The following is a 23652-nucleotide window of genomic DNA, read 5'->3' on the forward strand; positions in this document are numbered from 1 at the left end:
GTTGTGGATAAAGAAATGGATAAAGAAAATCTGGCATATATACACAATGGAATACTTTTCAGCCACAAAAAAGGAACCTTGTCATTTGTGACAACATGGAAGGAACTGGAGGACATTGTGTTAAGTGAGGTAAGCCAGGAACAAAGTTAAATACTGCGTGTTCTCACTCGTGGAAGCTAAAAAGAGTTGATCTCAGGGGTAAAAGGTAGACTAGACCAGAGGACACTTGAGGCTGGGAAGGGGAGGGAGCACAGAGGGATAGAAACAGATTTGTTAAAGAATATAAAATTAACAGTTGGAAGGCAGAGATAGTAATGTTCTATACCACTGTAGGATGACTATAGCTAGAAGGAAGATATTGACTGTTCCCAACACAAATGATAAATGTCTGAGAGAATGGATATGCTAATCACTATACATTATATGTATTGAAATGTCACTGTGTACTCCACAAATATGTATAACTGTCAATTTAAAGAGTGTGCTGTTACTCTGGGAGGCCGAGGCGGGTGGATTACCCGAGGTCAGGAGTTCGAGACCAGCCTGACCAAAATGGTGAAACCCTGTCTCTACTAAAGATACAAAAAATTAGCCGGGCGTTGTGGCAGGCGTCTGTAATCCCGGCTACTTGGGAGGCTGAGGCAGGAGAATCACTTGAACCTGGGAGGCAGACATTGCAATGAACCGAGGTCATACCATTGCACTCCAGCCTGGGCAACAAGAGTGGGAAACCCCATCAAAAAAAAAAAAAAAAAAAAAAAAAGTGTGCTGTTTAGTTATACCTATAAGAATTCTTTTATCTTCTACCTTTTACTCCCTAGTACTCATGGAATGCCCAGCATCTGAATTAGCAATAAAAGGTGACTCCCTGTCATCACTTGGGGAGAGAGTGACACCTGCTGCTGGAAGCTCTGCTAAACGTTTTAAAACAACTTGGTAAATTCCAACTCATGCTTCATACTACACATTTATTGAGCAGTTTGTGTCCTGAATCGTGCTATGTTTAGTGTGCTGTGATTTTAATGCATGTTCTCATTTGATTTCTGAGGTAGATGCTATTGTCCCTATTTGATAGATGAGATAATTGTCTGAGAGGTTCAGGTCACAGGCTTGGTCTTTTTGACTTTTGAAGCTGTGCTTGTGGCTACTATGTTCACTATGCTGGAGAGCTGCATCTTCTATAAAACTCGTAGGGAATACTTTTAAAAGTGATATTTGAAGAGAAATAAGGTTCTAAACTAGTAGTCATCCAGGAACTGGTAAGACATATACAAGTATGTTGGTATGGAGTAGACAGACTTTAACTTAGCAGCCAAACCTTTCTTTTTGAAATTACTTAAATTAAGCTTTTAACTATACTGGCATTTGATAATTAGACAAAAATAAAATAAATATGAAGACTAGAATACAAAACAGGGTACATAACTCTGACTCTAGCAAATAATTGACAAGATTTTTTTTTTTTTTTTAAGAGTCTTGCTCTGTCTTCCACAGGAGTGCAATGGTGCCATCTTGGCTTACTGCAGCCTCCACCTCCTGGGTTCAAGCAATCCTCCCATCTCAGTCTCCTGAGTAGCTAGGACCACAGGTGTGTGCAGCTACATGCAGCTAGTTTATTTTTTGTAGAGACAGGGCCACACTATGTTGCCCAGGCTGATCTTGAACTGGCTCAAGCGATCCTCTCACTTCACCCTCCCAATAGTGCTAGGATTAGCCACCGTGCCCAGCTGACGAGAGAGACTCTGTTTCTTGGATTATCTATTTGGATTTTACTAATTGTTTAAAAGTTTAGTTAATATTATAATTTAAAAATTAGTAGTAGAGTATGCTTAGAATTATAATTAACTAGTATTTTATTCTTTGCTACATATTTGGCCAACGACATTTAGACCTTTGGACAAGATTTGTTCTGTGGAGACTCACCCCAACTTCGAATTCTCATGCTCTTATATAAAACCTAGTAGGTTTTTTTGTTTTGTTTTGTTTTAGATGGAGTCTTGCTCTGTCGCCCAGGCTGGAGTGCAGTGGCACGATCTTGGCTCACTGCAACCTCGCAACCTCCACCTCCCAGGTTCAAGCGATTCTCCTGCCTCAGCCTCCTGAGTACCTGGGATTACAGGTGCCCGCCACCACGCCCAGCTAATTTTTTGTATTTTTTAGTAGAGACGGGGTTTCACCATGTTGGCCAGGCTGGTCTTGAACTCCTGACCTTGTGGTCCGCCCGCCTCAGCCTCCCAAAGTGCTGGGATTACAGGCGTGAGCCACTGCGCTTGGCCTAGTAGGGCTTTTTAATTCCACATTTGAGTTCTGTATTTCCATAGAGAGAGATAGTATCTAAGCTCTTCCTGAAGAGTGAGCACCTTGTTTCTGAAGGTTTAGCTCCTAATCCATTCTTGCAGAAGAATAGAATTTTTCAGCCAATGTTAGAAAGAGTAGCATGCTATTAGTCTAATGAATGCTGTCTCTGCAAGTGACTGCCAAATGTTGACATTCTTACATGACATCATCAGAGGGCCATGGTAAAATGTCTTTAGTACATATGCTTAGAGGTCTGTTACATTCTGAAAGTCTAAAGAAAAAGGACATGAATGGCTAGAATCTAAGATAGGAAATGTTACTTTCAAACTATTAGGAAGATAAGTAATTCAACTCAGGGACACAGGCTGCTTATTGTGTACTCACAAAAGGAAAGGGACCATGACGGAATGAGAACATGGGATAACTAACCTACAAGCTGCGTATAGGATGCTGAAACCAGCACTGCTGGGATAGTAACAGGAGAGAATGCCATGTATGCCCTGCCAGCCGGTCTTGCTCCCTTGCATTATGAAACTCCTTGGCTCCTGGTGATTGGCTCACTCCCTGGAAAGCCTTTCCCCCTCCTCTCTCTGGAGAGCTATTTCCTCATCTATGAAATGAGGATAATAATACTTCATGGGGGGTTTGTGAGGATTCAATAAGATGCACCATGTGAAGTATGTGATGCATGTAATGAATGTTAGCTATTTTTTTTTTTAATTCCCTCCCTTTATTTAAAGATCCGGTTCAAGACTCACCGCACCACTCCATCAGCCCCACTCTTCTTTCTGAGGTCTTATTTCTGCTTCAGATTAGAGAAATCTCTCCCACTCTCCCTCACTCAAGAGTTCTGTAACACTCATCTCTATCACCTCTCAGCATACGCCACCTTGTGTTTTCTGCTCCAGATAGAGATTGGAAGATATTTTTGAAGAAACTGAACCCAACCCACAGAAAAATACTTACAAAGTTTGAAAAGATTGACTTGCTGCCTAATTATTTAAAATGGTTTTACAATCACATTTGCAAATTGTATTGCTACCTCTTTTTTAGCCAAAGATTTCTCTTTTGCACTGTGTGCTTTCGTTCTTCTGCACATTTGCTCATGCCTAACCCTCAGCCAGTGAATGTTGTTAACATAGTCAAAGGCACGCGGGTAGTTCATGGCAAAGCTGACTGCAGAGCTGAGATCTTCCGACTCTGTGTATTTTCTCCTTGTTGTGTATACCTGGCACCTTGCCTTGAACATGGTAGGAGTTCAATAAATACTGTCAATTAAAACAAAGAGAGGACATTGTAATAGCATCATAATATAGGAGCGGCAATTAAGCTGCCATTTTAGTAGTCAGTTCAGAAGGTTTTTAGTAATTAACAGCAAATGATGGGGAAGGAGAAGACAAGGAAAGAAGAGGGTTCTTGAAATACAAGCCAGAGCCAGAACCAGGTGGGGGGCTGCCGGGTTCAGTTGAAGTCTGGCTACATTCTAATGCTTTGGTATCTTAAACTTTGATTTCACTGGTCATGTTCTTGTGGGATATGCAGCTTGATATGCTCTTTGAGGGAACAAATTATGTATTAGAGCACATTCATGTCCATTTGAGTTTGTGTCCAGCTAATAAAGAAAATTTAGAACTATTTAGTCTGTTGGTAGATTTCAATCAGACCTCTTGTATTCCATGAAGGTTCTCTGAGCTTTTTTTTGCTATAAAATAATTCATCTGATAATAATAAAATATCATGATGGTATAGAGGTAGGAGAATACGGTATTGGTCACTGCCCAGGAGTAGGTAATATACCGTTAGCATATTAGAATGGGAGGCTGAGCTACCTAATTTTTGCATGTCTATGTCACAGGAAAATGATCTTCAAGTTGGAAAAGGAAACAAACTAGCCCTGTTCAAAGGGAAGCAAATCCCAAAGAGGAGGAAATATTTAGCAAAGTACTTCATACATTTTAATAAACTTTTTTTTTTTGAGACGTACTCTCGCTCTGTCACCCAGGCTGGAGTGCAGTGGCGCGATCTCGGCTCACTGCAACCTCCGCCTCCTGAGCTCAAGCAATTCTTCTGCCTCAGCCTCCCAAGTAGCTGGGACAACAGGTGCGTGCCACCACGCCTGGCTAATTTTTTGTGTTTTTAGTAGAGATAGGGTTTCATCGTGTTAGCCAGGATGGTCTCGATCTCCTGACCTCGTGATCCACCTGCCTCGGCCTCCCAAAGTCCTGGGATTACAGGTGTGAGCCACCGTGCCTGGCCTTAAATACACTTTTAAGTCTCCAAAGTCAGATAACTTGCATTCCAGGTGACAGAAAGAATTTGCAAATGTGATTGTAAAACCATAGATGATCAGGCAGCAAGTCAATCTTTTCCAACTTTGTTAAGTATTTTTCTGTGGGTTTGGTTCAGTTTCTTCAAAAAAATCTTCCAATCACTGTCTGGGGCAGAAACTACTCATATGTCTTCATGCTGGGAATCACATATGTGGGAGGAGACAGGATCTGACAGTTGAGTGGGTTCCCTTTCACAGAATCCCTCTTCTGCCACCTGCCTACCTCACCCAAGGCCTCCTCAGCATCAGGAGAGTCTTGAGCCTCTTCTGTTCCATTTCTCCAAAGAATAAATCTGCCCCTTGGGAAGTGTGGCTCCACAGAGTTGGAAAAGGGACCTGGGGCCTAAAGGCTTTGTAATAGAGTTTTGAAGTGAAATTGAAATGCTGGCTTTTAGTATTACACAATACCATGGTATTTAATTTTTAATGGAGCTACATCATACAAACACACCAGAAAAGCACACAGCTTGATGAATGGTTACATTCATGTGATCACTACACAATCAAGAGCATGACTACTTCCTTTGTCAATTGTCCACTTTGGACCAGAAATGTAGTTAGAGTCTTACCTGGTTCAGCAACTGAATCCAAATTCTCTTGACCAAGGAGAGTTTCTAGTGTTGTGACTTGAGGCTTTGCCTGTAGCCTTGTCCTGTTAAACATGTTTATCATTGACTTAGATAAGGCCACTGATGCCAAGCTTATCAAATTTAATACTGAGGCAGAGGAAAAACAGCAACTGACACTTTGTTCTACAGGACAGAATCAAGATCCTGCAAAATGTTTGCCTTGATTTAAAAATTCAGCTGCACAAATGGAGGAGAGGAAACATAACCAGGATTAACAGCAATATATACCTAAGAGCCGTAAGGATTTTAGTGGACTACAAGTGCTCACTTCCCCACAACTTAAGACAGCCGTAAGCTAAATTATTAAAGGTAAGCCTAAATTACAGAGAAGACAATGATCTTCTTTTATTCTGCTTTGATTGGTCACGGGTGGAAAAGCATATTATGTTTTCCATATATGACTAACATCCACAGGAGACAAGAGAGTAATCAGGATTTTTGTTGTTGTTGTTGTTTTGTGTTTGTTTTTGTTTCTGAGACAGAGTCTCACTGTATTGCTCAGCCTGGGGTGCAGCGGTGTGATCTCGGCTCACTGCAACCTCCACCTCCTGGGTTCCAGCGATTTTCATGCCTCAGTCCCTCAAGTAGCTGGGACTACAGGCGCGCACCATCACACCCAGCTAATTTTCGTATTTTTAGTAGAGACAGGGTTTTGCTATGTTGTCCAGACAAGTCTTGAACTCCTGGCCTCAAGTGATCCACCCACTTTAGCCTTCCAATGTGCTGGGATTACAGTCATGAGCCACTGTGTCCAGCAAGGAATTGCTTAAGGTCTAGCAGTAATTACACAAGATAATTTAAGGAAACAGAGGGATAGTCTAGAGCAGCTCCGTCAAGTACAGTAGTCATGAGCTGATGTGGCCATTGACATCTCTGAGTACAGATTCCAGAACATTTCCATCATTACAGAAAGTTCCATTAGACAGAACTGGTCAGAGAAAAGAAGACTAATTAGAAACATCAAAGGTGTGTTCAAATGTCTGAAATGATATTATGTAAAAGAGGGTGAGTCATTCATTATTGCCCCAGAAAGCATAAGTGTATCAGGGAATAAAGTTCTAGGTGTTTGCCATTTAAAAATTCAAACTTTGGAAGAACTTTCTTAAAATTAGAGCTAGTTATCTTCCCCTTCATTGATGGTTTAGGCAGCAGCTATAGGATTCTTAGTATATAATGAAAGAGATCCTTAAAATGAGGATGAATTTCTAAAAATACATTTTATTTTATTATTTTATTTATTTTGAAGCAGAGTCTCGATATGTCGCCCAGAGTACAGTGGCACAATCTTGGCTCACTGCAACCTCTGCCTTCCAGGTTCAAGAGATTCTCCCACCTCAGGCTCGTGAGTAGCTAGGACTACAGGCGTGCACCACCACTCCCGGGGCTAATTATTGTATTTTTTAAGTGGAGAAATGGTTTCACCATATTGGCCAGGCTGGTCTCAAACTCCTGACCTCAAGTGATCTACTTGCCTCAGCCTCCCAAAGTGCTGGGATTACAGGCACGAGCCACTGCACTGGGCCTAAAAATGAATTTTAATTGACACATAATAATCATATGTATTTATGGGGTACAGTATGATATTTCATAATATAGTTGTTTACAATGTGTACGATCAAATCAGGGGAGTTAGCATATTCATCACCTCAAACACTTATCATGAAATGAGGATGAATTTGAACTGGATTATATCTCTTTTTTGAGACAGTGTTTCACTCTATCCTCCAGGATGGAGTGTAGTGGCATGATCATGGCAGCTGCAGCCTCAAACTCTTGGGCTCAAACAATCCTCCTGCCTCAGTCTCCTGAGTAGCTAGGACTACTGGCATGTGCCACCATGCTCAGATGCTCAGCTAATTAAAAAATTTTTTTTTTTTTTTTTTTTTTTTTTTACAGTTGTGGTATTGCTATGTTGTTTAAGCTGGTCTCAAACTCCTGGCCTTAAGCTATCCTTCCACCCTAGCCTTCCAAAGTGTTGAAATTACAGGGATGAGCCACCACAGCTGAGCTGAACTGGATTATTTCTAGTGATACTTCCAGCTACCATGGTTCCAATGTAGATATTTTAGTTTATTGTTGCAAACATTTTTAAATAAAGCTTACAAGGTTTTTTTTGTTGTTGGTGGTGGTGGTAGGTTTTGTTTTGTTTTGTTTTTTGAGATGGAATCTCGCTCTGTTGCCCAGGCTGGAGTACAGTGGCACGATCTCAGCTCACTGCAACCTCTGCCTCCTGGGTTCAAGCAATCCTCCTGCCTCAGCCTCTTGAGTAGCTGGGGCTACAGGCATGCACCACCATAACTGGCTAGTTTTTGTATTTTTTTTTTTTGTATTTTTTTTTGTATTTTTAGTAGAGATGAGGTTTCATCATGTTGGTCAGGCTGGTCTCAAGCTCCTGACCTCAGATGATCTGCCTGGCTCAGCCTCCCAAAGTGTTGGGATTACAGGAGTAAGCCACCATGCCCAGCCGGAAGCTTTGTTCATTTTTAAAAATTTTTTTTCTTTGACAGATTGGGTTAATTCAAAAACCTTGTCTTCGATCTCTGAAGTTCTCTCTTCTGCTTGTTTGATTCTATTGCTGAGACTTTCTGGTACATTTTGCATTTCTCTAAATGTGTTCTTGATTTCCAGAAGTTGTGACTGTTTTCTATTTGTGCTATCTATTTCATTAGAGAATTTTCCTTTCATATCCTTTATCACGTTTTTGATTTCATTAAGTTGGACTTCACCTTTCTCTCGTGCCTCCTTGATTAGCTTAATAATCAACCTTCTGAATTCCTTTTCTGGCAATTCAGACATTTAATCTTGGATTGGATCCATTGCTGGTGAGCTGGTATGATCTTTTGGGGGTGTGGAAGAACCTTGTTTTGTCACATTACCAGAATTGTTTTTCTAGTTCCTTATTTGGGTAAACTATGTCAGAGTGAGGATCTGAGATTCAAAGGCTGCTGTTCAGATTCTTTTGTCCCACAGTGTGCTCCCTTGATGTGGCATTCTCCCCCTCCCCTTTGGAATGGAGTTTCCTGAGAGCTGAATTGTGGTGACTGTTTTTGACCTCCACCCAGTGGAGCTACCAGGCTCTGGGCTGGTACTGGGGAGCATCTGCAGAGTCCTGTGATGTGATTGGTCTTCAGGTCTTTCAGCCGTGGATACCAGCACCTGCTCTGGTTGAGGTAGCAGGGGAGTGATGTGGACTCTGTGAAGGTCCTTGGTTGTGTTTTTGTTTAGTGTGCTGGTTTTGTGTTGGTTGGCCTCCAGCCAGGAGGTGGCGCTTTCAAGAACTCATCAGCTGCGGTCCTATAGGGAGAATACGAACTTGCCCTAGGGACACCTGTTTAAGTATTCAGGTTTCTCAGGTGGTGGACAGGGCCATAGAGCTCCCAAGAAATAATGACCTTTGTCTTTGGCTACCAGGGTGGGTAGAGAAAGACCACTAATTGGGGGTAGGGATAGGTGTGTCTGAGCTCATCCACTCTGGGCAGGTCTTGCTGTGGCTGCTGTGGGGGATGGGGATGTGGTTCCCAGTCCAATGGAATTATATTCCCAGGGGGATTATGGCTGCCTCTGCTGAGTCATACAGGACTCAGCAGGGAAGTGGGGGACAGCTGGCAGTCACAGGCATCACCCCACTCCCACTCAGCCCACAGTCCTAAAGGCTGGTCTCACTCCCACTGTGTTCCCCCAACAGCACCAAATCTATTTTCAGGCAGCTGATGACCAGGGCTGAGAACTTGCTCCAGACCACGAGCCTCTCTGTTGATAAAGCAAGAAGACTCACAGTTTCTCGGCATCTCAGGGAGCCTGCAGCAGTGATCCAGTTCTTTCAAAGGGTCTGTGGATTCTCAGCTTTCCAGGTATGTTCCTGCGGTATTTCTCAGAGCAGAAGTTCATGATGTGAGTCTCCACAGGCTGCTCTGTCCATCCAAGTGGGAGCTGCAAGCTAGTCCTGCTTCCTATTCACCATCTTAATACATTCTTATTACTCAATAAAATACTTTTGATATACATTTAACAGAGAAAGTGAAAGTCTTACACAATGAAAACTACAAATATTGTTGAAAGAAATTAAAGCAGATCTAAATAAATGCAAAGACATTTTTATGGATGAGAAAACTTAATATTGTGAAGATGACAATACTTCCCAAATTTATCTGCAAATTCAATGCAATCTCTATCAAAATCCAAGCTGCCTTTTTGTAGAACATTACAAGCCAATCTTAAAATATGTATGGAAATTCAGTAGACTCAAAATAGTCAAAACAATCTTGAAAAAGAAGAACAATTTAGAAGACTCATATTTCCCAATTTCAAAACTTACGACAAAGTTACAGTAAGCAAGACAGCGTGGTTTTGGCATAACGGTAGACATATAAAAAATGGCATAGGTTTGAACTTCAGATGTAAACCCTGATATTGATGGCAATAGATTTTAATAGTGTTACCAAGATAATTTAATGAGTAAAGAACAGTATTTTCAACAAATAGTGCAGGAACAACTGGACATCTACATGCAAAAGGATGACATTATAGATCTACCTCACTACATACACAAAAAAGTAACTCAGATGATGGCACTAAATGTAAAAGCAAAAATGATAACACTCTTAGAAGGAAGTGAAGGAGTTGCCTTGGATTAGCAATGATCCCTTATTTATGACCCCAAAAATACAAGCAACAAAATAAAATGGTGGATACAATGGACTATGTGAAGAATTTTGTGCTGCAAATGATACCGTCAAGAAAGTGAAGACAATACATAGAATGGGAGAAAATATTTGCACATCCTATATCTGATAAAGAATTTGTGTCCATAATATATAAAGAACTCGAACTCAATAATAACAACAAGAGATAACCCAATTCTCAGCAAACTAACACAGGAACAGAAAACCAAACACCACATACTCTCACTCGTAAGTGGGAGCTGAACAATGAGAAAACATGGACACAGAGAGGGGAACATCACACACTGGGGCCTGCTGGGGGGTTGGGGAGCAAGGGGAGGGAGAGCATTAGGACAAAGACTTAATGCATGCGGTGCTTAAAACCTAGATGACGGGTTGATAGGTGCAGCAAACCACCATGGCGCATGTATACTTATGTAACAAACCTGCACATTCTACACATGTATCTCAGAGCTTAAAGTAAAACTTAAAAAAAAAAAAAGATTTGAATAGACATTTCTCCAAAGAAAATATACAAACAGCCAGCCGGGCGCAGTGGCCCACGCCTATAATCCCAGAATTTTGGGAGGCTGAGGCAGGTGGATCACAAGGTCAGGAGATTGAGACTAGCCTGGCCAATATGGTGAAACCCCATCTCTACTAAAAATACAAAAAGTTAGCTGGGTGTGGTGGCAGGCACCTGTAGTCCCAGCTACTCAGGAGGCTGAGGCAGGAGAATTGCTTGAACCCAGGAGGCGGAGATTGCAGTGAGCCGAGATTGTGCCACTGCACTCCAGCCTGGGCAACAGAGCGAGACTCCATCTCAAAAAAAAAAAAAAAAAAAGTATACAAAGAGCCAACAGCCAATATGTACATTAAAAGGTGCTCAATATCATTATTCTTTAGGGAAATACAAGCCCAAACCACAATGAGATGTTACTTCACACCCATGATGATGGCTGTAATATAAAAGATAAGCAATAGCAAGTGTTGGAAAGAATGTGGAGAAGTTGGAACCTTTCTATGTTGCTGGCGGGAGTGTTAGATGGTGCAGCTGCTTTGAAATGAGTTTGGCGGTTCATCAAAATATTAGACATAGAGTTACCATAGGACCCAGCAATTCCACTCCTAGGTATATACCCAAGAGAAATGAAAATGTATGTGAACACAAAAATTGTACATGAATGTTCATAGTAGCATTATTCATAATAGCAACAAGAGGAAACACCCCAAATGTCTATCAACTAATCCAGTGGTCCCCAATCTTTTTGGCTCCTGGGACTGGTTTCATGGCAGACAATTTTTTCACAGACGGGGGTGGGGGTTGGTGGTTTTGGGATGAAACTGTTCCACCTCAGATCATCAGACATTAGATTTTCATAGGGAGCACGCAAACTAGATCCCTTGCATGTGCAGTTCACAGTAGGGTGTGCGCTCCTGTGAGACTCTAATGCCACCACTGATCTGACAGGAGGTGTAGCGCAGGTGGTAATGCGCATTCGCCCACCACTCACCTCCTGCTATGTGACCTGGTTCCTAACAGGCCACGGATGGGCACTGGTCCACAGCCCAGGGACTGGGAACCCTTGAACTAATGAATGAATTAAAAAATATGGAATACTCGTACAATGGCATGTCATTCAGCCATAAAATGAATACAGTACTGATTCATGCTGTAGCACAAATGACCCTTGAACATACTATGAGAAAGAAGCCAGTCACAAAAGACCATATATTATATATATGATACCATTTATATAAATTATTCAAAAGAGACAAATTTATAGGGACAGAAAGTGGATTTGTGGTTGCTTAGGGCTGGGGGTTGGGGCTTAGGAGGGAGGAATAGGGACTGACTGCTTATCCACTAGCAGGTTTCTTTTAGGGGAGATAAACATGTTCTAAAATTAGATTGCGGTGATGGTGGCACGGCCTTATGAATATACTAAAAGACATTGAATTTTATGCTTTAAAAGGGCAAATTGTATGGTACATGAATTATTACTCAATAAAGCTGTTTAAAAAACAAAAAGGCAAACAGTTAGCAGTGTATTAGTTTGTTAGGGCTGCCATAACAATAAGCAACAATCTGGATGGCTTAAACAACAGAAATGTATCGTCTCACAGTTCTGGAAGCCAAAAGTGAGATCAAGGTGTCAGCAGGGTTAGCTCCCTCTCAAGTCTCTGAGGGAAAACCGTTTCCATGCCTCCCTCCTAGCTTCTATATTTCTTTTTCCTTTCCTTTTTTTTTTTTTTTTGAGAAAGAGTTTTGCTCTTGTTGCCCAGGCTGGAGTGCAATGGCATGATCTCGGCTCTCTGCAATCTCTGCCTCCCAGGTTCAAGTGATTCTCCTGCCTCAGCCTCCCAAGTAGCTGGGATTACAGGCGCCTGCCACCATGCCCAGCTAATTTTTATAGTTTTAGGAGAGATGGGGTTACATCATGATGGCCAGGCTGGTCTCAAACTCCTGACTTCAGGTGATCCACCCACCTCGGCCTCCCAAAGGGTTGGGATTACAGGCGTGAGCCACTGCGCCCCGCCCCTCCTAGCTTCTAATAGTTTGCCGGCATGCCTTTTGCATTTCTTGGCTTGTAGATGCATTACCCTGGTCTCTGCCTTCATGTTCACACCGTGTTCTCTCTATGTCTATCTTTCTTTGTGTCCTGATTTCCCATTTTCATAAAAACAGCAGTCATATTGGCCCGCCCGTATTACCTCATCTTAACTTGATCATTTGCAAAGGTCCCTTTTCCAAATAAGATCACATTCACAGGGAGTGGGGGTTGGAGTTAGGACTTCAACATTGTTTTGGGAGACATAATTCAACCTATAACAAACAATATGGACATGATTTCCTTAATTCTAAGATCAGAGATGCTAGAATAATGCTTACTTACAAATAGCTCATCCCATTCTCTAAGACTAATACAGAAGGAAGATTTTTTTTCTATCTCTTCTTAGCTTGAACACTTATCTGGAAGGCCATGCGATTTTCTGAGACAGGCAAAGACATTGCATAATAATTCCGTGTCCTCAATAACCTTAAAAGTCACTTAGTTTAGTTATCTACTCAGAGTTTGAATCTCCTTCCTGTGACAGACAGGCTTTTTTTTTTTTTTTTTTTTTTTTTTTAAGGGGGCTGTGAGCTGAGACCACTGGAGAGCAAATTCACCATTTGGCAATAGTTCACTCGCCAGCTGGTGGCAGTATTTTGCTTGAAGCTGTGAGGCCCAAAGACTGGGCACAGGAACTACTTAGACCTCAGTGTGGAGTCAAACTCTGCCATTTACTGTGTGACTTACTTCTGTGCCCTTAGACAAGTCACTCAAGTGAATCTCTGTTTCTTTGTACATAAAATGGGAATAATGATGCTCATCTTGCAAATTTTTAAGAATTAAACACAGCCATAAAGAAAAACACACCAAACAGCAGAGTGCCCAACTCATATCAGAAACAACAGCAAAAAAAAAACCAACAAATTTTTAAAAAAGCAAATGATGCTTAATTTTCTGAATTACTTAATTAGTATTTTAAAAATAGACTGCCAGCCAGTTGGGCCCAAGAATATGGAAAATCTGAGAACCAGTGCAGATCTTTTTCACTGGAAACTATTATTTTCCCATGTACACACTGATTATTACAGGTTTGCCAATTTTTTTCCTGTAAAATGTGATGGGTGGATATATGCAATATATAAAAATAATTTGATATAACTACCAAATACATGTTTAAACTTAAAATATCCATTAGTTCACAGTATACAACTTTTAATGGTTGTGTTAAGAACAAAAACTTTTACATTTTTTCAATTTGGGAATTTTACATTAAAATGATTTTTATCAGTTATTTTATCAGTTTTTCTGATTTTCATTCAAATGAATAATCTCTTATCATGTAACATCTGTTATAACACCTCAAAAATGAGAGTGATTTTCCTGCTGTGAGGAGTGCTGTGCTGGATGGAAAGCATAAATAACCCTGGAACTAAGTGGTTCAGCTGACTTTTCCCCTCAGACAATTTAGGTTACCCAAATGAATGATCTTTTCATGGTTTTGTTTTTTCATTCTATTCCAGTTTATTTTTACCTTTCTTTTTTTTTTGTTTTTTTTTGTTTTTTTGAGAGGGAGTCTCACTCTGTCACCCAGGCTGGAATGCAGTGGTGTGGTCTTGGCTGACTGCAACCTCTGCCTCTTGGGTTCAAGTGATTCTTCTGCCTCAGCCTCCTGAGTAGCTGGGATTACAGACATGTGCCACCATACCCAGATAATTTCTGTTTAGTAGAGACAGGGTTTCACCACATTGGCCAGGCTGGTCTCGAATTCCTGACATCAAGTGATCTGCCTGCCTCTGCCTCCCAAAGCTCTGGGATTACAGGCTTGAGCCACCATCTCCGGCTTATTTTTACCATTTAATCAAGGGTTTTCTCTAGCTATCCCTGGGTTACTGCACAAAACTCACACGTTAGAAAGTGTTCCTCAGACAAGACTATGAAGACTAAGAATTATTCTTGAATGTGCTAGTTCAGGGCAGTGGGGATGAGCAACAGGATGGCAACAGTATTCTGAGAACTGGCTATTGAGAAAATTCCTCTTTAATAAGGCAGCATGCCTGCTTTACAGCTTTCATTCTTTACTGAAGAGTCCCAGACTAAGAAATCGGCAGTGATTAACATCTAATCCTGGCCAAGGGGTGTTAGGGGAAAGTGGTTGTCCTTCAGAAACAAGGAGCCAATTAGAAATAAGTCATGAAGCATTTTCTTGGCCTTACTGAAATAGTGAATCTCCTTCCCTCCCTCCCTGCCTCTCTCCCTCTTCCCTTCCCTTTTTTGAAAGAGAGTCTTGCTCTGTCACCCAGGCTGGAGTGCAGTGGCGTGGTCTTGGCTTACTGCAACCTCGGCCTCTTGGTTTCAAGTGATTCTTCTGCCTCAGCCTCCCGAGTAGCTGGGATTACAGGCATTCCCTTCCCTTCCCTTCCCTTCCCTTCCCCTTCCCCTTCCCATTCCCCTTCCCCTTCCCCTTCCCCTTCCCCTTCCCCTTCCCCTTCCCCTTCCCCTTCCCCTTCCCCTTCCCCTCCCTTCCCTTCCCTTCCCTTCCCTTCCCATTTAAGCCATTTAAATTTAGTTCAGTTGCAATAAACCAAGTCTAATTCATCTACTCAGGACTTCGAAGTCAGTACTGTTGCATTCCAGGTTTCTTTGGTTACAACCCGTATCTCCATATAAACTGGCAGGAGTAGGTAGTGGTGATGGGTTCTTCATCAAGCTCAGCAACATTGCTCTCATACCTGCATAAATCCACAACCATCAACTGTTTCCCGCAATTATGGAAGGGGTTGCAGCTTAATAAGTGTAGATTTTGAGCAAGTTATTTTTGAATTGTTGAGGTTCAACTTAAATAGCAGCATATCAGATGTCAACTGAGGAGCATAGCTTGATCTCTAAGAATTTATGTATTCATTCATTCAATCAATAATATTTACTTAGTTTTCCATTATGTATCAAATGCTGTTAGGTGCTAGGGTACACTAGGGGCCATGAGAGACAAGATTCCTGTCCTCACACAATTTATAGTACAGGGGAGATTATGGACAATGAAATAAGTAATTATTAAAAACCTCTGAAAGGTGAGAGAGGCCTAAGGAACTCTGAGATCACATAGCAACAGTATCTTTTTTGCTTGATAGAGGCTGTTAGACAAAGCTCCCAGAGGAAATAATGTGTACCGTGAGACCAGAAGGACAACTAAAAGCTAACCAGAAATGAAGGGGGACAGAGGGGAAGAGTGATTCAAGTAAAGGCAACAAAATATCCTAAGATCTGCTGGCAAGACAGAGAATAGAATAAACCAGATACTGAAAGAAGATTGTATGATTGGAGAGGACGCAGAGATGGTGGGACAAGTTGGAGAAATGAGCAAAGCTAGGTCATTATGTGCTTTGGAGTTTGTTTCTGAAGCTTTTTAGACGAGAGGCTGCCCTGCTGCAAAGGCTGTGCACAAGAAGCAAGAGAAGTGGAAGGATGACCATAGAGCTTTGTGGCTTGTTTCCATCAGCAAACCTGTGTGACTAACCCTCACCTGCCCTCTATTTCCTCTCCTGCATAATCCTATCAGTTCAAGGGACCATTTGTGCCATTTATTTATTTATTTACTTATTTATTGAGACAGGGTCTCTCTCTGTCGCCCAGGCTGGAGTGCAGTGGTGCAATCTCGGGTCACTGCAACCTCCACCTCCTGGGTTCAAGCGATTCTTGTGCCTCAGTCTCCCGAGTAGCTAGAGGTGCACACCACCACGCCTGGCTAATTTTTCCATTTTTTGGTATAGATGGGGTTTCACCATGTTGGCCAGCCTGGTCTCGAACTCCTGGCCTCAAGTGATCCGCCCACCTCGGCCTCCCAAAGTGTTGGGATTACAGGCGTGAGCCACTGTGCCTCGCCTCTGCCATTTATTTTGATGGTGCTTTTGGCACAGCACTTGTTGGCTGTCTGGCCAACCATGGGTTAGTGGTAGATATCTAGGAGTGGATTTATTAAATCACTAATGAAATAGCATAGGTATTGGGAGTCAGCCTGAACAAGCTAAGCTGATAAGAAGCTAGTTCCCAGGAAGAGCTAAAACCAAGGTCAAGTAGGGATGGTGGTGGGGTTGTTAGGGTTTCTGCAAGTATTAAATAAAATATAAGAAAACTCAAGGAGCCAAAATATTGGTTTGCCGAGGCAAGGAACCAGAAAGAACAAGTTAAAAAAATTGAAGCTTGGAAGAATCCTTACTATACAATTTAAAGCAATGTGGCAGCTGAACCTAATTTTTTTACCCAACCACACAGTATTAATGACTCATTGTGTTTGGTAACACTTCCTGCCGTAAGTGGGTTCTCAAGGAGCTGGGGTGTGGTGTGTTCTGAATCTGTCAATTCATTAATTATTTAACCAATCTAGTTATTGAACATTCATTATACAATTAGTCCTCACTTAATGTCGTCAGTAGGTTCTTGGAAACTGTAACTTTAAACAAAATGACATATAAAGAAACTAATTTTACCATAAGCTAATTGATATAAATAAGAGTTAAGTTCCTACGGCATACTTCTGGTCATAAAACCACCACAAGCTTCTAAATAAAGACCCCAAACAATTCTAATATTAAACATGGAAAAAATTGTGAGCTATATGTACATTTAGGAAAGATTAATTTTAAGAAGTAAGATTATTTACTTGCTTATTTCACTTCAGGGTCGTAGGTAGCTGGAGGTTGTCCCAGCAGCTCAGGACATAAGGTGGGAACCCACCGGCCAGGATGCCATTCCATGGCAGGGCACACTCATACACACACCCACACTGACTCAGACCGGGACAATATAGACACATCAATCAAATCAACATGCACATCTCTAGGATGTGGGAGGAAACCGGACTATCAAGAGAAAACCCACGTAGACACAGGGAGAACGTACACTCTCCACAGATGTTGGCTGGCTCCAGCTGGAAATCATTTTTCTTTCTCATCAATGTTGGAACAAAATGACATAATTCAAGGACCTGCTGTGTATTGTTTTCAGAGTGTTCAAAATACTCCAAAAGTCACTTCTTAAAAGCATATGTTTTTCCCAGCCCTCACTTCTGCTAAATCCCAATTGAAATAAACTCTCCTCTGCATGATGATTCGTTCTAGACAGGGAATGTGCTTATCACTGGATGAGGCAATCTTGTTTCTGTAGCCTGGAGAGGGAGGTCTGAATACTTCCCTGGTAGGAACTACAACTTAATCAATTTCGTATTCCTTTCTGACCACATCTCACTCAGTAAAAGCTGAGTCTGTGGCATTTACTAGGTCCTAAATAAAAGTTTGTTGAATGAATGAATGGAAAGCCCTCCAGTACACCATGGAAATAATGCTGTGTTTTCCTGCCACCCTGTCTTCACTATTTCCTATTTATATGAACTTGCACAGGTTATTTAATGTTTCTAAACTCTATTTTTCTTATTTGTAGCATGTGGTAAGTAGGTGGAAGATTAAAGCCAATGACTAGCACAGAGTCTGGTTTAAAGATGTTAGCTATTAGTAAGGTTACGAGGAATTACATTCTTTTAGAGGTAGATTGGTTCTTTCCTTGAAATGTTTAAAGTTTAAATTAGAACCTTTGGCATATAGTTCTTGAGGGTTTAAATAAAAATGTTAGGACATATAAATTATTCATTCTTTCGACAAATATTTATTGAATCTCTTTTATAGACTAGGCTCTGGTGATAGGTCACCTTCCATCGGGAAAAGAAAGCAGCGCAAGTAAAGAAACAACATCATTTTGTGATGATGCGATGACGGAAATAAACAGGAAGATATGATAAATAGTACATGGAGTGCCTACTTCACAAGAAAGCCTGAGAGAGTCCAGTTGTATTCAAGGAGAGGCAGAAGTAGCCAGGAGGCAGATCCGGTAGGACCGTGAAAGGCATGGTAAGAAGTTGGGAACGCGTTCCAATTATGTTGGAAAGCTGCTGGAAACTTTTAAGCAGGGAAGTGATACAATCTGATTTACATTTTGAAAATGGGTTGCTGTTTGAGTAACAAATTCTAAGTGGGCAGATGCAGAGGCAGGGAGACCAGTTAGGAAGTGATTGAAATGGTCCATGTGAGAGAAGTCAGTTGGTGGCTTAGTTTAGGGTAGTGGCTGAGGCAATGGTGAGGAGAGGGTGGATTCCGTGTATAACGTGAATATAGAATTGATAGAGATTGCTGATGTGGGGTGTGGGAAAGGGAAAGATCAAGATTGCAAATGAATTTCATTTAACAAATATGGAGGCTATTTCTGAGATAAGAAAGACTGGGAGGAAAACAGGGTGGGTTTTTTTTTTTTTTTTTTAGCAGGGGGAGGAGAGAGGGTCAGAAGTTTGGAAATCATATCATCCAAGAAGATATGATTATAGATTATAATAAAAGATTAGTGTATTGCTGTGCACATCTGTGTCATTTTCAGAGCTACCACTGTGGATTCCTGAGCAACTTAATGCATACTGTAAATAAAGAGGCTGACCCACATCTTGTGGCTAACAAACAAATCAATCATCCTTGGTGACATTTGTCTGAAAAGAGGGTACTATGTGATTTTCATTTTGGCAACTTCACTCCCAAAGGGTATTTAAGAGAAAATGCATGTTTAGCATTTTCTGAACATTATATTAGTGGAGGGACTCACATAACATTTTGTAAGTAGATCATTGTAAGTAACGTCTTTTTAATTCAGTTTTTTGGTATCTTGTTTTTAAATAGCAGAGTATACCATTAAAGTTAAATCTGATGAACACCACCACCACATTTTAGAGTTGTTAAAGGCATATCACACTTTATATGTCTTTGGTAAGGATACAAGAATACTAATTTCTAGCCGGGCACAGTGGCTCGTATCTGTAATCCCAGCACTTTGGGAGGCCAAGGCAGGCAGATTGCTTGAGCCCAGGAGTTACAGAGAAGCCTGGGAAATATGGCAAAACCATAACTCTACAAAAAACACAAAAATCAGCCGGGGTGGTGGCAGGTACCTGTAGCCCTAGCTACTAGGGAGGCTGAGGTGGGAGGATCACTTGAGCCTGGGAGGTCAAGGCTGCAGTGAGCTGTGATGGTGCCACTGCACTCCAGCCTGGGCAACAGAGTGAGATCTGTCTCCAGAAAAAAAAAAAAAAGGAAAGAAAAGAAAAATAATTTCTTTTTAGATAGACAGGAGGAGAACATAGAAATTTAATTCGTTCTTGGCTCCTTTAGGTTTATAGTATGTTGTTCTAAAATAGAATTGGCTCAGCTCCAAAAACTTAAATAGAAGGTAATTCTAAAGTATATTTTTGAACCAATAATAATATATATTTTGACCCAGCATTTGCTTGCTTTGAAATGTATTCTTTACAAATTTAAGTGGCTTATCAGTCAATGTAGATAATAAAATGAGGTCATTGTGAGGATCAAGTCAGAAAATGCAGATGAAACACTTTGTAAACACTAAAGTACTTTGTAATTTTTTTATTATTATTATACTATTGTGTATCTTTAGTAAGATGCAGAGGTGTCTCAGTTTGATTTAGGACTAATCATAAGAAAAGTAAATTTCCCACACTTACCACATTGAAATAGGTGAAGTGCATAAAGTTCCTAAGACCCCTGAATAGGTAGATATTAGTGATTTCATTTTTCAACTGCTTCACTTTTGCTTTCCGTACCCATTTTACTTTTTTACTTCTTCTTCCTTTTCTTCTCCCATTGCCTCTCCCTCTCCCTGTCCCTCTCCTTCACTCCCTGTGTCTCCCTCTTCCCTGCCCTCTCCTTTTCTCCCAGCCCTCCTTCTTCCCATATAGATTCTCAGCTAAACTCTATTATTCATTTGACCACAGGTTTCCCTCTGAAAGAGGTAATCTATTAAGTCACTCATAACAGAGCAAATCTAGCCTCAAGACATAGGCTGAGCCATCAAGAGAACTTGGCTGAGCAGCTACCCCTCCATACCTCTTGGGCCATCGTCTACCTAGTATGTTGGATTCTGCCCTCTCCTAGGTTATGGATTCAGGATGCGTGTTGCTGTAGTAAACCATGCAACCAAGTGGAGAGCAAACCATGCTGCCTTTTTCATTGACTTGGAACAAGACTCCAGATATGAGTTACTTTTCAACAAAAGGGGCAATACAAATATTGTAATTGGGGTGTAGGAGAATACTGATTTAACTTCAAGGACTTTGATGAATCTACACTAAAGTGCACAATAGGAACAATTATGTAAAACTAAGCCATTGTTATTGGTGAATATTCTTTGATCATACACTTAATGAATGTGCTGTTTCACTTACTTTTAAATGATTTTGTGGCAAATGATGTTGATGTGACTGACCACTCGCTCACCCACAGGCATCTGCTTTAAGCTGTCATTTCGTCAGTGAGGTGAATTTGTTGTATCCACAGAATTTTGAAATTAAGGGTGCAGTTCTGGGAATGAGTAAGAGGTTTGTTTTTCTCTCTGTGTACATAAATCATTGATTAACCTCAATGATCTCGTTAGCACCATGGTCAGTCCATCCAGAATCAAAGAAGCTACCAAAATGTTGGTCAAGGGAAGAGACAATATAATACATAGGCATAACTACTACATGTGTTTACTTACACTTATTATGTTGTAGCCTAGCAGGGGAGTGAACGGCTTTTATTAAATAAGATACCATTTCACCCTGACATCATGTATTTTATATAAAACAAAAAGGCTTCCTATTTTGGACTCTTCAGATTAAAAAAGGTATTAAGAAATGTTATGGATTGAAAAGTAACATAAGAGATAAGGCATGGTTATGGCTGATAATGAAATATTCCGGTACTTTTTTGTACACCTGGATGGTGTTTAATATTCCTGAGCAAGTTTATCTATATTATAAAGTTGTTGTGCATTGTGTTGGTCAGCTTCCAGCAGCTGAAGGGAAAACCAGTCATTCTTTGAGTCGTTTACTGATGGAAGTTGGCTACTTGATTTTCATTTCAGTAATTTGATTTCCAAAGGTAAGAACATAGTAGAAATTCTACTTTTCTCTTCTGAATATTACATTTTTAGTGTGGTAGACTTAAAATTATCTTATGAACAAAGTAATAATGTAGACAGAAATAGGAATTACACTGAATAATTACACAGATAGAATGAGAAAATTGGTAAATGACATATATTACATGCAAGCAACTTGGTAAATGTGGTTGATGAGTGAAAAGGAAACTGTAGTTATTGCATCACACTTAGGAAGGGATCCTGTGGGAGAGTGTGGGAGCGTTAAGAGCTTGCTGAGTAAGGAGACCATTCACAACAATGGGAGAAGTCTGAGTGCCGTAGCTAGAAGAAAGTTGGTAGTGAATTTTCTTATTCAGTCATTCATTTGCAAACATACTGAGCACCTATGACTGTGATTCTCACTGTGCTGGGCTTTGGGCGTAAACACTAGTAAGAAAGGCTGGTCTCTGTCTAAGTAGAAGACACAGGACTCTGAATCCTGAGAGCTATAAACATGGGAGGAGAGAGATAATAAGTGAAACTATGAGGGTGGATGAGGTCACCCTCTGCATGTGAAGAGGGAGCAAAACAATGGGCCAAGTGTGGAGGCCTGAGGAAATCCAGGAGGGTCATAAAGTTCCCGCTAGCAGGTTGTGCAGACACCAAAGCCAAGGGAAGAGAAGGTTTCAAGGAAGAAAGAAGCATTTAATACTGCATTTAGTATTAAATGCAGCAGAGTGCTCCAGTAAAATTAGAATTTAAAAGCATTCAATAGGTGGCCCTTTAGGAAATCACTTGGTAACATGGCATAGTGGATCAGAGCACTCAGGCTTGTGGGGTCAGACTGCCCAGGATCAAAACAGGCATCTGTTGCTTCCTACCTCTGTGACTATGGCAGTTATTTATGTCATCATAAAGAACCATCTGGGTACCAGTGAAATGGATTCTGAGATGGAGTTTACCATGCAGGAGGTTTACTAGGGAGTGCTCATGAGATCAACACCAGTGGAAAGGAAGGGAAGGAAGCAGGATTGGGCAGAGGGAGAAGTTGAGCTGTAAAGCAGTCTCAAGAAAGGCCTCAGTTGAACCCATTGGATGCTCTGAAGCTGGGTTGACCCTTGAGAGTTGCTCTGAGCGTGGGTGAGGACATTCGGCCTTTATACTGCTGCATGCAATGTACATATACTGTAAAATGAACAGTTGCTGGATGTGTGCTATCTGGGAAGGCGGTGTAGTGTGGTCTTGGACTCTCCTCAGCTAAGGCCATCCCCCAAAGAGGTGGACAGCTGAGGCCCTCTGATGAGAGCACATCCATTTGCTGAAGTAACAGCCCTTAATTCCTGAAGGAAGACCCGGACAATCACTTTCTAGTGTGCACATGTGGATTTAGTAAGATTCTATAGCTAGAGTGCTTAGCGTAATACCTCACACACAGTAAATAATCAGTGAATATGAAGTTTTATTAAATGACTGGAACCCACAGAGTAGATGTTGAATAAAGAGTGAATGAGACCTGAGAAAGCTGAGATGTTTGGCTCCTGAGGAAAGTGGACTCAAGTGAGGATTTCACTTTTTTATAAAGGATAGGAGAGATTCGTGTAATGAGAAAGTTCAAGGAGAGAAAGAGGACCTGAAAGTATAGGAGAGAGGAAGACTTCCTGGTGGAGAAGAAGATCATAGAAACAGAGTCTTGGGGATAGAGTTGGCCTGGGGGTGAAGAAAGCCAGCTTAGGAGGTAAGGATGGTGTAGACACAACTATGGGTTTGACTGAGGCCTTTCCTGAGACTGCATGGCAGCTGAACTTCTCCCTCTGCACAATCCTGCTTCCTTCCCTTCCTTTCCACTGGGCTTGACCTCATGGGCACTCCCTAGTAAACCTCCTGCATGGAAACCTCCATTTCAGAATCTGTTTCCCTGGAGCCCACCTGGTTCTTCATGAAGATGTAAATAACTGCTGTAGTCACAGAGGTAGCAAGCAACAGATGCAAGTTTTGAACGTGGGCAGCTTGATCTCCAAGCCTGAGTGCTCTGATACGTTACGTTGTGTTACCCAGTGATTTCCTTTGGAGGGGGCGTGGTGGTTGCAGAAATTTGAAATAATAGCTTGAGAGATAAAATAAGGTTATGAAAGAAGCAGGAGTAAATACAAAAAGTAAGATTGCCTAGGGTTCTCTAATCAAATTCTTTGATGAAGAAGATCATGGCTTTGTTTTGATCCACTGAAAGATGACAT

The 23652-nt window shown here is 41.2% G+C and overlaps 1 long non-coding RNA gene across 1 annotated transcript; it reads left to right on the forward strand.

The window, feature by feature from the left end:
- Positions 1-724: 724 nt before the first annotated feature.
- LOC134739481 (uncharacterized) lies at positions 725-18773 on the forward strand. The gene is made up of 4 exons (XR_010126167.1): positions 725-936; positions 5386-5565; positions 8960-9107; positions 18148-18773. It is a non-coding gene; the product is annotated as an uncharacterized LOC134739481 (long non-coding RNA).
- Positions 18774-23652: the final 4879 nt, after the last annotated feature.

The sequence above is a fragment of the Pongo pygmaeus genome, chromosome 3 (genome assembly GCF_028885625.2).
Source record: "Pongo pygmaeus isolate AG05252 chromosome 3, NHGRI_mPonPyg2-v2.0_pri, whole genome shotgun sequence".
Taxonomy (NCBI): domain Eukaryota; kingdom Metazoa; phylum Chordata; class Mammalia; order Primates; family Hominidae; genus Pongo; species Pongo pygmaeus.